We start from the raw sequence: 14,245 nt of genomic DNA, 5'->3' as shown, positions 1-14,245 counted from the left end.
ACCCTTGCTCTTCCCCTTCTGCCTTTCTGAAGCAAAAGGGCTACTGCAAACAGCAATAAAACATACATAGTCGAAGCCAGTCTTCAACATAGTCAAAGCAGGTCTTCTTCATAGTTGTGGGAGGTCTTCAACATAATCGTAGGAGGTCGTAGACACAATTGTGGATGGTCGTAGGAGGTCGTAGGTTACCGCAACCTTGATTTTTTTTAGGTCGTTTAAGGTGGTCAGAGGTCACGAATTTGGTCGTGAAAGTGGGACAAGGGCTTTAGGTATATCTGATCAGGCCCAGGAGATGAATCTATATTCATACATCTTTAGACATCCAGTACCTCCTCCACTGAAACACAGATTGTCTTCAAGATATCTCCATTAACTTTCCCAAGTCGTAATGTCTCTCTCCCTCCCACCCCCTGGTTGAAGATAGGAGAAATATTATTTGAGGAACTTGTCCATCTCTTGCTACTTATTGGTTTTTAATGCCCCCTATTATCTCCCTAGTTACCTTTTTTTCTCCCTTAGTCATAAACCATTCGTTTATTGCCCATAAGCTTATCTGCCATGATCACATTGAATGGCATTGCTGGCTTGAAGGGTCGAATGACCTACTCCTGCACCTATTGTCTATTGCCAGAGCTATCTCATGCCCCCTTTTTGCCCTCCTGATTTTCTTAAGTATGCTCCTCAATTCCCTATCCTGCTCCAGGTATACATTTGATCCCAGCTGCCTGTACCTGACCCATGTCTCCTTTTTTAAGGTTTGTGTTGTCTTGGTTCTGGTTAGAGTGACACCCTACATTTTTCTTGGAAAGGTGTAGGGAATCACATCGGTGAAAATCATAACCAAAGTGTCGAGAAGGCCAAATCCTACCAAAAATATAACAAGGTCTTGGGAGTAGACTATATTCAAAAACTTTATATGCACTGGATAACTTCACAAAGCAGCCCTCTTAAAGAAACACAAATATACACACTTACATTATACTCCATCTGCCACCTACACCACATGTGTCAGAATAGGAAAGAGGAGATACTTTAATGGATTCCTTATCTTTTACCCCTCTTGCAATACATTTATAGTGGACAGCAAAAATGAAATTAGCTGAATCAATCAATCTACTGCAAACAGTTGATCAGAATGGACTGTACACAACATCCTTCATTCGTCAGGCATCTGTTTACACAATAAATATCCAAACACATAAGAAACCCAAGCAAGAACCTGTACAACTCCAATCAAGATGCCATATGATAATGTACCAATTACAATAAATTTCAACACACAGCATCACAACACTGAAATATACACGGAGGATATCTTTAAGAAGGAACTGCAGATGCTGGAAAATCGAAGGAAGACAAAAATGTTGGAGAAACTCAGCGGGTGAGGCAGCATCTATGGAGCAAAGGAAATAGGCAATGTTTCGTCTGAAGAAGGGCTTCGACCCGAAACGTTGCCTATTTCCTTCGCTCCATAGATGCTGCCTCACCCGCCGAGTTTCTCCAGCATTTATGTCTACCTTGGAGGAAATCTTTGTTTGGTTTAAGTAGAGTGAAAGAAAAGTTCCATAGAATAAATAGTTGAAAGTCCTATTGTTCCCGTTTCATTCTGATGAAAAGGGCAATCAATTCTACTGACTCTAAAATGTCTTTAAAAAAGCCATTTATTTCTGTGCATCTTTTTTTTTTTGACCCCTGAATGAGTTTAATCTGTTACAGTTCACACTTTTTAAGATTAAACTCACCCGAATAGGATTATTCAAAGCAAAATATTCACCCGAATAGGATTAATCAGAGCAAAACAGTGGTTAGTATCAGCATACCATCAATTAATGGACTGGAGAAACAGTAATTAATCTGGTGAAAACAAAAACTGCAGCACCCAGCAACTTAATACATTTTTACACATTTACTGAAGAAAATTTCAAAGATATCAATGACTGGGCAATACATATTCCGTAAAATAGCCTCAGGAGACAGGGCTCGCTATTCTGCACACACAAATATGTACGTGTCTTATTGTTGTGCTTCCAGTAGAGATTTTTGTACCGGTAAAACACAAATCCTGATTATGGAAAACATCCTGCAGGGCAAAATGACCTAAATATACAACATGTGCTAAATGTCAAGCAGGAATATGAAACCCGTCCGTATCTTACATATGGGTAGTTTGCAACTAAATTCACTTATTTGTGTTATTTAACAGCACAGCAATTTATGGTTAATCACCATGGACTTGGTGGAGTAAGTTGTGTTCTTAAGAACCTTTGCTGTCCTTCTGCCAGTAAAATTAGGCTGGGAGTTCCAAGATTTAGACCCAGCAAGAATAATGGAATTACGTTATATTTCCAGTCAGAATGGTATATAATTTGAAGGAGGACAGCAAGAGGTAGCAAGTTTAGGAGTGGCCAAAGTAAATTTGCCCAGTCCAACAGCCACAAGGTACGAATGGAGAGTCAGTCTGAAGAAGGGTCTTGGCCCAAAACGTCACCTATTCCTTCTCTCCAGAGATGCCGCCTGCCTCGTTGAGTTACTGCAGGTTTTTGTGTCTACCTGAGAGTGGAGAAGACAAACTATTGTAGATGGGATGTTACCCAAGTGGTCCGCTTTGAGGTGGAAAATGTTGATTTCTTGTGAGAAGTTAGAGCTGCATTTATGTATGCAAATGGAATGCATTCTATCTCAGTAACTACAGGCTCAGAGATTAGGAGTTAAATCACTCACTTGGGGTATCCTGCGTGCAACCTACTTTTGAAGCCCGAGTATTTTTGTGTCTGGTCAAGTTAAGTTTCTGTTCATTCACTGCTCAAGGCCAGTGATTCAGCAAAAATAATTCCACTGACCAAAGAGCAATGGTGAGAAACTTTAGTTGGCAATAGTTATGCCATTATAGTTTAAGCTTGAATTTTGCATGCAGACATGGGCTGCTTCATTTAAAGACTTGCATCGAAGTACATTTGTATTTTAATTTTATAATGGATGGAAGGAATACTACTGGACAAGTGACTAGTCCTGCACCAGCACTCCCAAGTTCCTTTGCACCTCTGATTTCTGGATTCTCTCTCAATTTAGAAATGTATTCTATGCCTTTATTCTTATTATCAAAATGCATGACTCCACACTTTGCTAAACTGAATTTCATCTGTCATTCCTCTGTCCACTCTCCTAACCTGTCCAAGTCCTTCTGCAGAGTCCTTGCTTCCTCTACACTGCCTGCCCCTCCACCTATCTTAGCATCATCTGCAAACTTGGCTACAAAGCCATCAATCCCCTTATCCAAATCATTAATATACAACGTGAAGAAAAGCGGCCCCAGCACCTACCCATGCGGAACTCCACTAATCACTGGCAGCCAATCTGAAAAAGCACCTTTTATTACAACCATTTGCCTTCTGCCATCCATCCAACCCGCTATCCATGCTAGTATCTGCCCTTTAATACCATGGGATCTCATCTTCCCCAGCAGCCTGACATGCAGCACCTGATCATAAGCCTCCTGAAAATCTAGGTTGGTTTGTCCTACCATTAATTTCCCCAAAGAACTCCAACAGATTTTCACCAAAACAAAACCATGCTGGTTTTGGCCTTTTATCGTGAACCTCTAAGTACTGCGTAACCTCATCCTTTATAATTGACTCTAAAATCTTACCAACCACCGAAGTCAGGCTAACTGAAAATATTCTCATTTGAGGTAGTGACCCGGCGATTTTGTCTGGACGTCGTATAGAGGAGACAAAATCATTTCCAACAATATTGTCAGGGCAAATAACCGGCTGATGTTGGTGTTAACTCAAAAAAAAGAAAGATCAGGTGTCAGTTGGGCTTAACCCTACATCAGTTCAGTTTAATTTAGTTCATTGTCACTTGTCCCGAGGTACAGCGAAAAGCTTTTGTTGCGTGCTAACCAGTCAGCGGAAAGACAATACATGATTTACAGGCGAGCCATTTACAGTGTACAGATACAGAAGGGAATAACGTTTAATGCAAGGTAAAGCCAGTAAAGTCCAATCAAAGATAGCCCGTGGGTCACCAGTGAGGTAGATCGCAGTTCAGCATTGCTCGCTAGTTGTGGTAGGAATGTTCAGTTGCCTGATATCTGCCGGGAACAAACGGTCCCTGAATCTGGAGGTGTGTATTTTAATTATACTGCTACATTACACCATGGTGGCAGATTCCCTTCCCCACCAAGCAATTCCCTTCCCCACCAAAAAAAAACATTTGATTAAAGCACAAAGTACTCACTACCTAACTAGCTTTAGTATGGATTAATTTTATAATTAATTTAGTACAAGCATTGACATTATTAAACCATTCTATTCCTGATCTATTACAAATTCATGATCTCCATGTGAGGGGCGGTCCTAAATTGTTGATCACTTCACTGGAGTTTTGCCAGCTGTGTTCTGATGGACTCGTGAGAATACAATGGAGGACTGTAATACTTGCTGCAATTCCCTGGCAGTGCCAATGGGGAATCTGCATGCTGATCTCATGTCAGGTTAAATCTTGCACAAGAAACACAAGAAATTACAAATGCTAGAATCATGAGCTAAAAACAAACTGCTGAGGGAACTCAAGAGTCAGGCAGCATCAGCGGAGGGAACGAACAGGTGACATTTTGGATTAGGACCCTTCTTCAGACTGTGATGGGGGAGAAACTGGAAAGGTTAAGGGTGGGGCAAAACTTTGCAAGTGATGGGTGCGTACAGCAACGCAGCAGAGATGGGGTGGGGGTGAGGGTGAGATTGGGTGATGGGTCGAGTAAGTGCAAGTCTAGAGGTGAAAAGGAGCAAAGGGTGTTAGATAAAGAAAGAAAATAAAGTGTGAAATGCAAAGTCAGAGGGAGGGATATGGCTGTAATTGAACAAGGAGATAAAAAGGAAATGTGGGAATCCTGGACGGAAGGCCACTGCTAAAGACTCAAAAAAAAGTATGTTTGTATCGTCCAGGGATACTCTGCCATCAAGTTCTGTCAAGTTCTGACCTTGTGTTGCTCGATGGAAATAGTGGTGCTACAATCAAGGTCTATCAATCCTGATTGCTTTCCTATTTTTCTCATGGAAAATGAGGATGTGCAGCATTGGGCAAAGACAGTATTGACTGTTCAGCATCTAATAATCAAGTAGTCAAGGACACAACCAGGCACGGCTTAATGGCTTGTTACAGAAAACAGCACTCATTGCCTAAACTTCCAAGAATAAAGAATCGTCCCACAGGAAACAACTGGAAGACTATTAACACAAATGCAGCTACATCACGAAAGTAGCAGAAGGCTTCAGAGGAAATCAGGACAAGACATTGAATATCCAATCTAAAGCACTGACGTTGGTAAATTTTAATTTTTGCTTCATCGGTCAAGAATTAGCTTCTTTGGAATTGTAGTTAATTTATCCCAACAGCAGTTTATATCAAAAAAAAATCCCAGCCATATTTTCTAAATTCTACTATAAATAGTGATTTATCACACAAATTGTCAAATGTTTCCCAAACCAAAAAGTGGATGAAGAAACACAATAATATAGACACCTGGCCTCCTTGTGCTTGCTCTTCCATTTAATAAAAGTAGTCTCTTTTATCTTAACACCACTTTCATGCACAAAATCAGTTTCTTGATTTATTTAATATTAAAAAATCTGTTGACTTCAGAAGATACTAACCAACTGAGCCCCCTCTGCTCTCTTGGGTAGAGAGCACCAAAGATTTCTCTCATTAAGTGAAAATTTATTTTCATCTCAATCCTGAATGGCTGACGCATGATTGACCCCATATTGCAAAAGTGAATACAGAACAAGTACTTTATAATAGCAGAATCACGTAAAGATATGCAAATAGAAAATCATAAAATCTGCTCAGAGTTTAAGAACATTAAATAATATGTTCTCAGAAACCTGTCCTCACTTTTGTATTCCAACCTCTGCAATAAAGGCCAACATGTATCTGGCTTCCCAATTGCTTGATTATCTCTAGCATTTCATAAAGCTACCCGATGATCCTAATTCTGACCTTCCTAGTTCACAAAATCTCAAATGTGCTGATTGATCTAAAAATGTTTTTATGCAGCTAAGACATGTCAGAGTCCTTCAACGAGGTGCAATGAAGCACATATAGACACTGAACCAGAAAGATGTTAGCTCAGATGAAGACAAAGATTGGGCAAACAGGCAAGTACTAAACAAGGGTTCTGACCCAAAACGTCACCTATTCTTTTTCTCCAAAGATGCTGCCTGGTCTGCTGAACCCAGCATGTTATGCCTATCTTAGGCAAGTGTTAGGTTTCCTTAAACAAAAGAGGACAAGGTGAAGCAACAAGTTAGTTTCAGGAATTAATGTCGGAATTTAGAAGGTTGAAGCAAAATTGGTTTACGGTAGTTTTCGGAAGGTGGTGACGATAGGTTAAAATAACTACTTATGTCCAGAAATGGACAAAGGAAGAGGTGAAATCTGAGATCAAATGATGTTTTAATGTTAAAAATAAATGCTTGCGATTTCATACACTTCAACAGTGCTTCATTAAGTTATATTGTAAGGCACAATTTCCTTACGGGGCATGACAGGGTAGATGTTGGCATATTTTCAGTAGTCTAATAATCTTGAATGAGGGGATGCAACAACAAGATTAGGGCTGGGCATTTAAAATTGAGGTGCTTCAGAATGTCTTCTCATGGAGGGTGGTGAATCTCTGGAAATCTTTACCCCAGAGGGTATTGGAGGCAGGACCATAAGGGACATTTAAAGATAAGGTTGATAAACATTTGAAAGACTAGCATATTAAGGGCTGCGGGAAATTGGCATAAAAGAAAAAAGGCATAGAAACATCGAAAATAGGTGCAGGAGGAGGCCATTCGGCCCTTCGAGCCAGCACCGCCATTCATTGTGATCATGGCTGATCGTCCCCTATCAATAACCCGTGCCTGTCTTCTCCCCATATCCCTTGACTCCACTAGCCCCTAGAGCTCTATCTAAATCTCTCTTAAATCAATCCAGTGAGTTGGCCTCTATTGCCCTCTGTGGCAGGGAATTCCATAAATTCACAACTCTCTGGGTGAAAAAGTATTTTCTCACCTCAGTCTTAAATGACCTCCCCTTTATTCTAAGACTGTGGCCCCTGGTTCTGGATTCACCTAACATTGGGACCTTTTTCTTGCATCTAGCTTGTCCAGTCCTTTTATAATTTTATATGTTTCTATAAGATCCACCCTCATCCTTCTAAACTCCAGTGAATACAAGCCCAGTCTTTTCAATCTGTCCTCATATGACAGTCCCATACGGCATGGGGTAGATCAGCCCTGATCATATTGAATGGTGTGCCAGGCTTGAGGGGCTAAGTGGCCTTCAGCTGCTCCTGTTTTCTTATGTTCTTACATGCAAGGTACAGTATATTGAACTCGAGGGGGACCAATATCCTGGCGGGGAGATTCGCAAAGGCTACTGGGGAGACACAGTCAGTGTGTGAGGCAGGAGGCAGAGAAGGGTAGCACTCTGACCCAAAATGTAGGGGAGAAAGAAGAAAAAGACACTAAACAGAGAATAAGAGGCGGTGGGTTTCTTAAATGTGTATATTTTAATGCTAGGAGCATTGTAAGAAAGGTGGATTTCTTTCTTCTATATTCCAGGATATCGTTGCTTCAGGTGTGATAGAATTGGAGGGGCAGGAGGTGGAGGTGTTGCATTGCTTGTCAGGGAAGATATTACATTTGGCAGGATAGATTAGAGGGCTCGTCTAGGGAGGTTATTTGGGTGGAACTGAGAAATGGGAAAGGGGTAGCAACACTTATAGACCGCCAAATGGGGAGCAAGAATTGGAAGAGCAAATATGTAAGGAGATCTCAGATATTAGTAGTAAGCACAAGGTAGTGATTATGGGATATCTCAATTTTCCACACATAGACTGGGAAACACATTCTGTAAATGGGCTGTGGTTACACAAAAAAGCTGGAGAAACTCAGCGGGTGCAGCAGCATCTATGGAGCGAAGGAAATAGGCAACGTTTCGGGCCAAAACCCTTCTTCAGACTAATGGGCTGGATGGTTTGGAGTTTGTAAAATCTGTGCAGGATAGTTTTTTGCAGCAATACATAGAGGTACCTACTAGAGAAGGGGCGGTGCTGGACCTCCTGTTAGGAAATGAGACATGTCAGGTGGCAGAGGTATGCGTTGGGGAACAGTTTGGGTCCAGTGATCACAATACCATTAGTTTCAATATAATTATGGAGAGGGTCAGAACTGGACCTAGGGTTGAGATTTTTGATTGGAGAAAGGCTAACTTTGAGGAGATGCGAAAGGATTTAAAATGAGTGAATTGGGATATTTTGTTTTATGGGAAAGATGTGGAAGAGAAATGGGGGACATTTAAAGGTGAAATTTTAAAAGTACAGAATCTTTATGTCCCTGTTCGGTTGAAAGGAAATAGTAAAAATTGGAAAGAGCCATGGTTTTCAAGGAAAATTGGACACTTGGTTCGGAAAAAGAGATAGATCTACAATAATTATAGGCAGCATGGAGTAAATGAGGTGCTTGAGGAGTATAAAGAATGTAAAAAGAATCTTAAGAAATAAATTAGAAAAGCTAAAAGAAGATATGAGGTTGCTTTGGCAAGTAAGGTGAAAGTAAATCCAAAGGTTTTCTGCAGCTATATTAATAGCAAAAGGATAACGAGGGATAAAATTGGTCCATTAGAGAGTCAGAGTGGACAGCTATCTGCAGAGCCAAAAGAGATGGGGGAGACATTGAACAATTTCTTTTCTTCGGTATTCACCAAGGAGAAGGATATTGAATTATGCGAGGTAAGGGAAACAAGTAGAGTAGCTATGGATACTATGAGATTCAAAGAAGAGGAAGTACTGACATGTTTGAAAAATATAAAAGTGGATAAGTCTCCAGGTCCGGACTGGATATTCCCCAGGACATTGAGGGAAGTTAGTGTAGAAATAGCAGGGGCTATGACAGAAATATTTCGAATATCATTAGAACGGGAATAGTGCCGGAGGATTGGCGTACTGCGCATGTTGTTCCATTGTTTAAAAAGGGTTTTAAGAGTAAACCTAGCAATTATAGACCAGTTAGTTTGACGTCAGTGGTGGGAAAATTAATGGAAAGGATACTTAGAGATAATATATATAAGCATCTGGATAAACAGGATCTGATTAGGAACAGTCAACATGGATTTGTGCCTGGAAGGTCATGTTTGACTAATCTTCTTGAATTGTTTGAAGAGGTTACTCGGGAAATTGATGAGGGTAAAGCAGTGGATGTTGTATATATGGACTCCAGTAAGGCCTTTGACAAGGTTCCTCGTGAAAGGTTGGTTAAGAAGGTTCAATTGTTGGGTTTTAATGGTGGAGTAGCAAGATGGATTCAACAGTGGCTGAATGGGAGATGCCAGGTGGATGGCTGTTTGTCAGGTTGGAGGCCAGTGACTAGTGGGGTGCCACAGGGATCTGTGTTGGGTCCACTGTTGTTTGTCATGTACATCAATGATCTGGATGATGGTGTGGTAAATTTGATTAGTAAGTATGCAGATGATACTAAGATAGGTGGTGTTGTGGATAATGAAGGAGATTTTCAAAGTCTACAGAGAGATTTATGCCAGTTGGAAGAGTGGGCTGAAAGATGGCAGATGGAGTTTAATGCTGATAAGTGTGAGGTGCTACATCTTGGCAGGACAAATCAAAATAGGACGTACATGGTAAATGGTAGCAAATTGAGGAACGCAGTTGAACAGAGGGATCTAGGAATAACTGTGCACAGTTCCCTGAAGGTGGAATCTCATGTAGATAGGGTGATAAAGAAAGCTTTTGGTGTGCTGGCCTTTATAAATCAGAGCATTGAGTATAGAAGTTGGGATGTAATGTTAAAATTGTACAAGGCATTGGTGAGGCCAATTCTGGAGTATTGTGTACAATTCTGGTCGCCTAATTATAGGAAGGATGTCAAATAGAGAGAGTACAGAGGAGATTTACTAGAATGTTACCTAGGTTTCAGCAACTAAGTTACAGAGAAAGGTTGAACAAGTTAGGTCTTTATTCTTTGGAGCGCAGAAGGTTAAGGGGGGACTTGATAGAGGTCTTTTAAATGATGAGAGGGATAGACAGAGTTGACGTGGATAAGCTTTTCCCACTGAGAGTAGGGAAGATTCAAACAAGAGGACATGACTTGAGAATTAAGGGGCAGAAGTTTAGGGTAACATGAGGGGGAACTTCTTTACTCAGAGAGTGGTAGCTGTGTGGAATGAGCTTCCAGTGAAGGTGGTGGAGGCAGGTTCGATTTTATCATTTAAAAATAAATTGGATAGTTATATGGATGGGAAAGGAATGGAGGGTTATGGTCTGAGTGCAGGTAGATTGGACTAGGGGAGAATACATGTTCGGCACGGACTAGAAGGGTCGAGATGGCCTGTTTCCGTGCTGTAATTGTTATATGTTATATGGTTATATGCAGTCAACGTAATGCTTCCGACATCATCATACGACTTGAACATAGCTTGTTGGCCTACACGAAGAGTAATATTTTGATTGGACCCTCTGTACCTCTGTACAGCATATTGTACACCACTCTATACTGCACACCTGTGGTCAAACGACAGAAAAGCAAGCTTACAGACTTTAAAGTAGCTTATAATTATGCCATGAGAATATTACAAAAGAGTCCTAGATGGCACAATACAAGTGAAATGTTTGTGGCTGCAGGAGTCAATACTTTACAAACAGTCTTAAGGAAACTTATGTATAAATTTATTTGCCAGATTAACGACTGAAAATAAAATCATCTTGGCCTTATTAAACATCAGGTTTAGCACTACACACTACCAATCCCAGCTGTGGAGACGTTGGTATAGTTGTCTTGTAGTAGGACACTGATTTTTTTTTTAAATTCTTGATCTTAAACCATGTATTGTGCTTTTGTATGTAATTTATTGTGCTTTTGCAAGTAATTTACTGTGCTTTTATATGTAATTTATTGTGTTTTTATGTGAAATGTATTCTATGTAATGTCTTGTCTTTTATCTGGACGAGTCTGTAATAAAAAGTAAGTAAGTATACAGGTGAGTTCCTCATGGCCAGATTATAAACAAGGAAAAGAAGCAAACCATTCAAATTCTGCTAATTGACAGAAACTAGTAAAGGAATCACAAATGCACATCAAGCAAATGTGCTACGTAGCCGATGACATTAGAAGATCTATCAGCTGACTCCCACAAGATTGCAAGAAATTTCAGTTATGGAGGTAATACTGTCCATCATACCCCATCCTGCCTCCATCTATACCATGCAGCCTTGAGAAAGCAGCCAACATAAACAAGGCCCATTTTCACCCTGGCCATTTCCTCTTCTCTCTTTAATTGGACAGTAGGCACAAAAGCATGAAAGCACATATCAGATTCAGGAACAGCATCTTTCCCTCTGTTATCAGACTACTGAATGGTCCATTCAGACAGTTTCATCGCGATCTTCTAATCTACCTCAGACTTTATATCTTCACATTTTATCTACACTTTCTCTGTAACCTTTAATGTTATATTCTACATTCTCTTTGCCTGGCCTGTTGTACTTGTGGCTGTGACTGGATATAATTTGACTGGATCTCAGTACACATGATAATAATAAACCAATATCAATTGAAGCCCCAACTTTAGACAAGGTCAGTCCTTCTAGGGCGCAAACTAATTTGATAACTGCAACCAGTTATTTTCACAGTAATTGCTTTTGAAGAAGGTTGTTCCTGAAGTGCATATTCGGAAATGTTCTATCTGGAACAAAGGTACATTTGTTTCTGAAATATACTTGATTCAATAAGAAAAAGATTCTATCATATAGTACCTGCCGGGTCTCAGAAAATACAATCTATCCACGAGAATGTCTTACTGTGGAACTGGCAAACTCCTTGACAAATGTACCCCTCTTCGGGTTCTATCTAAGGTTTTGGAAAATCAATGCCAGAATTGGTAGGTATTTTAGTGTTTGCTAATTAACTAAATAACAAAACATCAATAAACTAAAATTTAAAAACTGCAGATGCACAAAATCTGAAACAAACAACAAACACAACAAATGCTAGGCAGCTCAGTGGCAAGATAAACAGTTACAGTTTAAGGTGGAATACTTGGGTATTGAGGCAATTGAGGTAGCACATCCCAACTATTCCACTTTAAACTGTAACTGTTTCTCTTGTCACCGAGCTGCCTGAATTATAAAGTGTTTCTAGCACGTTTTTGATTCTGTATAACAAAATTAATTTATAAGCTGGGCGCAGGGGCCCAGGTATCAGGCCCGCAGGGCGAACGGGGTCCAGGCGAGGGGCTCGCCGCGCTAGATGCCCCCTGAACAGGTCCCAGAACTGGGCCCCGGGTGGGAGGCCCGGCGGGCGAGGGGGCCCAGGCGTGAGGGACCCACCGAGCGAGGGGGCTCGGGCGTGAGGGACCCACCGAGCGAGGGGGCCCCGGGTGCGAGGCCCACCGGGCGAGGGGGCTCAGGCGTGAGGGACCCACCGGGCGAGGGGGCCCAGGCGTGAGGGACCCACCGGGCGAGGGGGCTCAGGCCTGAGGGACCCACCGGGCGAGGGGGCTCAGGCCTGAGGGACCCACCGGGCGAGGGGGCTTAGGCCTGAGGGACCCACCGGGCGAGGGGGCCCAGGCCCACCGGGCGAGGGGGCTTAGGCCTGAGGGACCCACCGGGCGAGGGGGCCCAGGCGTGAGGGCGCCTGTCACTGAGGAGAATGGGCACAGGGAGAGGCGCAGCTCCCCACACACCGCCTCACCCAGCGCTCCCTCAATCACCCATCGCGACCTGAAGCATCCAAAGACCATCGGGGAACAGTGGCGGCGGCTGTCAACACCCTTGTCACTCATACTCACCATAACCAACAGCGCAAGCCGACAACAACCTTCCCACTATCCCCCCGGTAGCTCAAAGATGGCGACCGACTGGAGGCAGAAGCAGCCTGATGCGCCTGCGCAGTCCAGCGCCATGCATGCCGGGACTTGTAGTTCAATCGCTTTGATCCACCGATCACATCACCCACCAGAGGCACAAAGGCGCATGCGCTGTCCGGCAGCCGCACGCTGGGCGTCCTAGAAGTTGAAGTTTCCTGGCAACTCCAGAAAGCAGAAAGAATTACAGCTTAATTATTACCATTGGAGAACCTGGGGGATTTCTGTCGCTGCCCAACCCACAAAATTCCCTAGAATGTACCAGATTATATACTTACTGTAAAAGTCCGCAAGCAACAAAGCTATTTTCCCGGAATTCTATAAAAATCTTCCCCATTTTGCAGTTTGTAAATAGAAGGAAATTATTCTGACAAATGATCTGTAAATTAAATTTTATTCCCAAACTGCAAACATTCTCAAATTTTAATTACCTTAATATAGAACATCACTGCATCACGACCTTTCAGGAATATACCTGTCCAAAAGTACTTTTAAATATAAATATAAAATATAACCTTTGCTAAAAATCAGATTATAACCAGAACATTTACATTGTTTGTCCCAAGTTATATCCATCGATCCCTCCACGTACTCTGCTTTTTCAGATTAGAATTTCATTTCACTTTCACAATTCTGCGGAAGGACAAGTTTTTCTTTCCACACTTGCTGTCTGACCTGTGTGAGCTTTAAGACTCATAAAGTCACAGATTCAAGATTCAAGATTCAAGAGGGTTTATTGTCATGTGTCCCTGATAGGACAATGAAATTCTTGCTTTGCTTCAGCACAACAGAACATAGTAGGCATTGACTACAGAACAGATCAGTGTGTCCAAATGCCATTGTATATAAATACTGTATATACACACATGAATAAATAAACTGATAAAGTGCAAATAACAGATAATGGAATATTACTGGTCAGAGTTTTGTCTGAGCCAAGTTTAATAGCCTGATGGCTGTGGGGAAGTAGCTATTACTGAACCTGGTCATTGCCGTCTTCAGGCTCCTGTACCTTCTACCTGGAGGTAGCAGGGAGATGAGTGTGTGGCCTGGATGGTGTGGGTCCTTGATGATACTGCTAGTCTTTTTGAGGCAGCGACTGCGATAGATACCCTCGATGGAAGGAAGGTCAGAGCCGAAGATGGACTGGGCAGTGTTGACTACTTTTTGTAGTCTTTTCTTTTCCAGGGCGCTCAAGTTGCCGAACCAAGGCACGATGCAACTGGTCAGCATGCTCTCTATTGTGCACCTGTTGAAATTAGAGAGAGTCAAGTTCAAGTCCAAGTTCAAGTGAGTTTATTGTCATGTGTCCCTGTATAGGACA

At 41.8% G+C, this 14,245-nt stretch overlaps 1 protein-coding gene across 1 annotated transcript in view; it reads right to left on the bottom strand.

The window, feature by feature from the left end:
* The window catches only part of LOC129707179 (AP-1 complex subunit gamma-1-like), a 97,938-nt gene extending 84,975 nt beyond the window's left edge, over nucleotides 1-12,963 (bottom strand). The window contains exon 1 of the mRNA XM_055651985.1: nucleotides 12,847-12,963. The gene's annotated coding sequence lies outside the window, so the exon portion shown is untranslated. The remainder of the gene's footprint in view (nucleotides 1-12,846) is intronic.
* Between the last annotated feature and the right edge of the window lie 1,282 nt (nucleotides 12,964-14,245).

This window comes from Leucoraja erinacea, chromosome 21, assembly GCF_028641065.1.
Source record: "Leucoraja erinacea ecotype New England chromosome 21, Leri_hhj_1, whole genome shotgun sequence".
Classification (NCBI taxonomy): domain Eukaryota; kingdom Metazoa; phylum Chordata; class Chondrichthyes; order Rajiformes; family Rajidae; genus Leucoraja; species Leucoraja erinaceus.
Note: the sequence above shows the minus strand (reverse complement) of the source record. Positions and strands in the feature narration are given on the sequence as shown.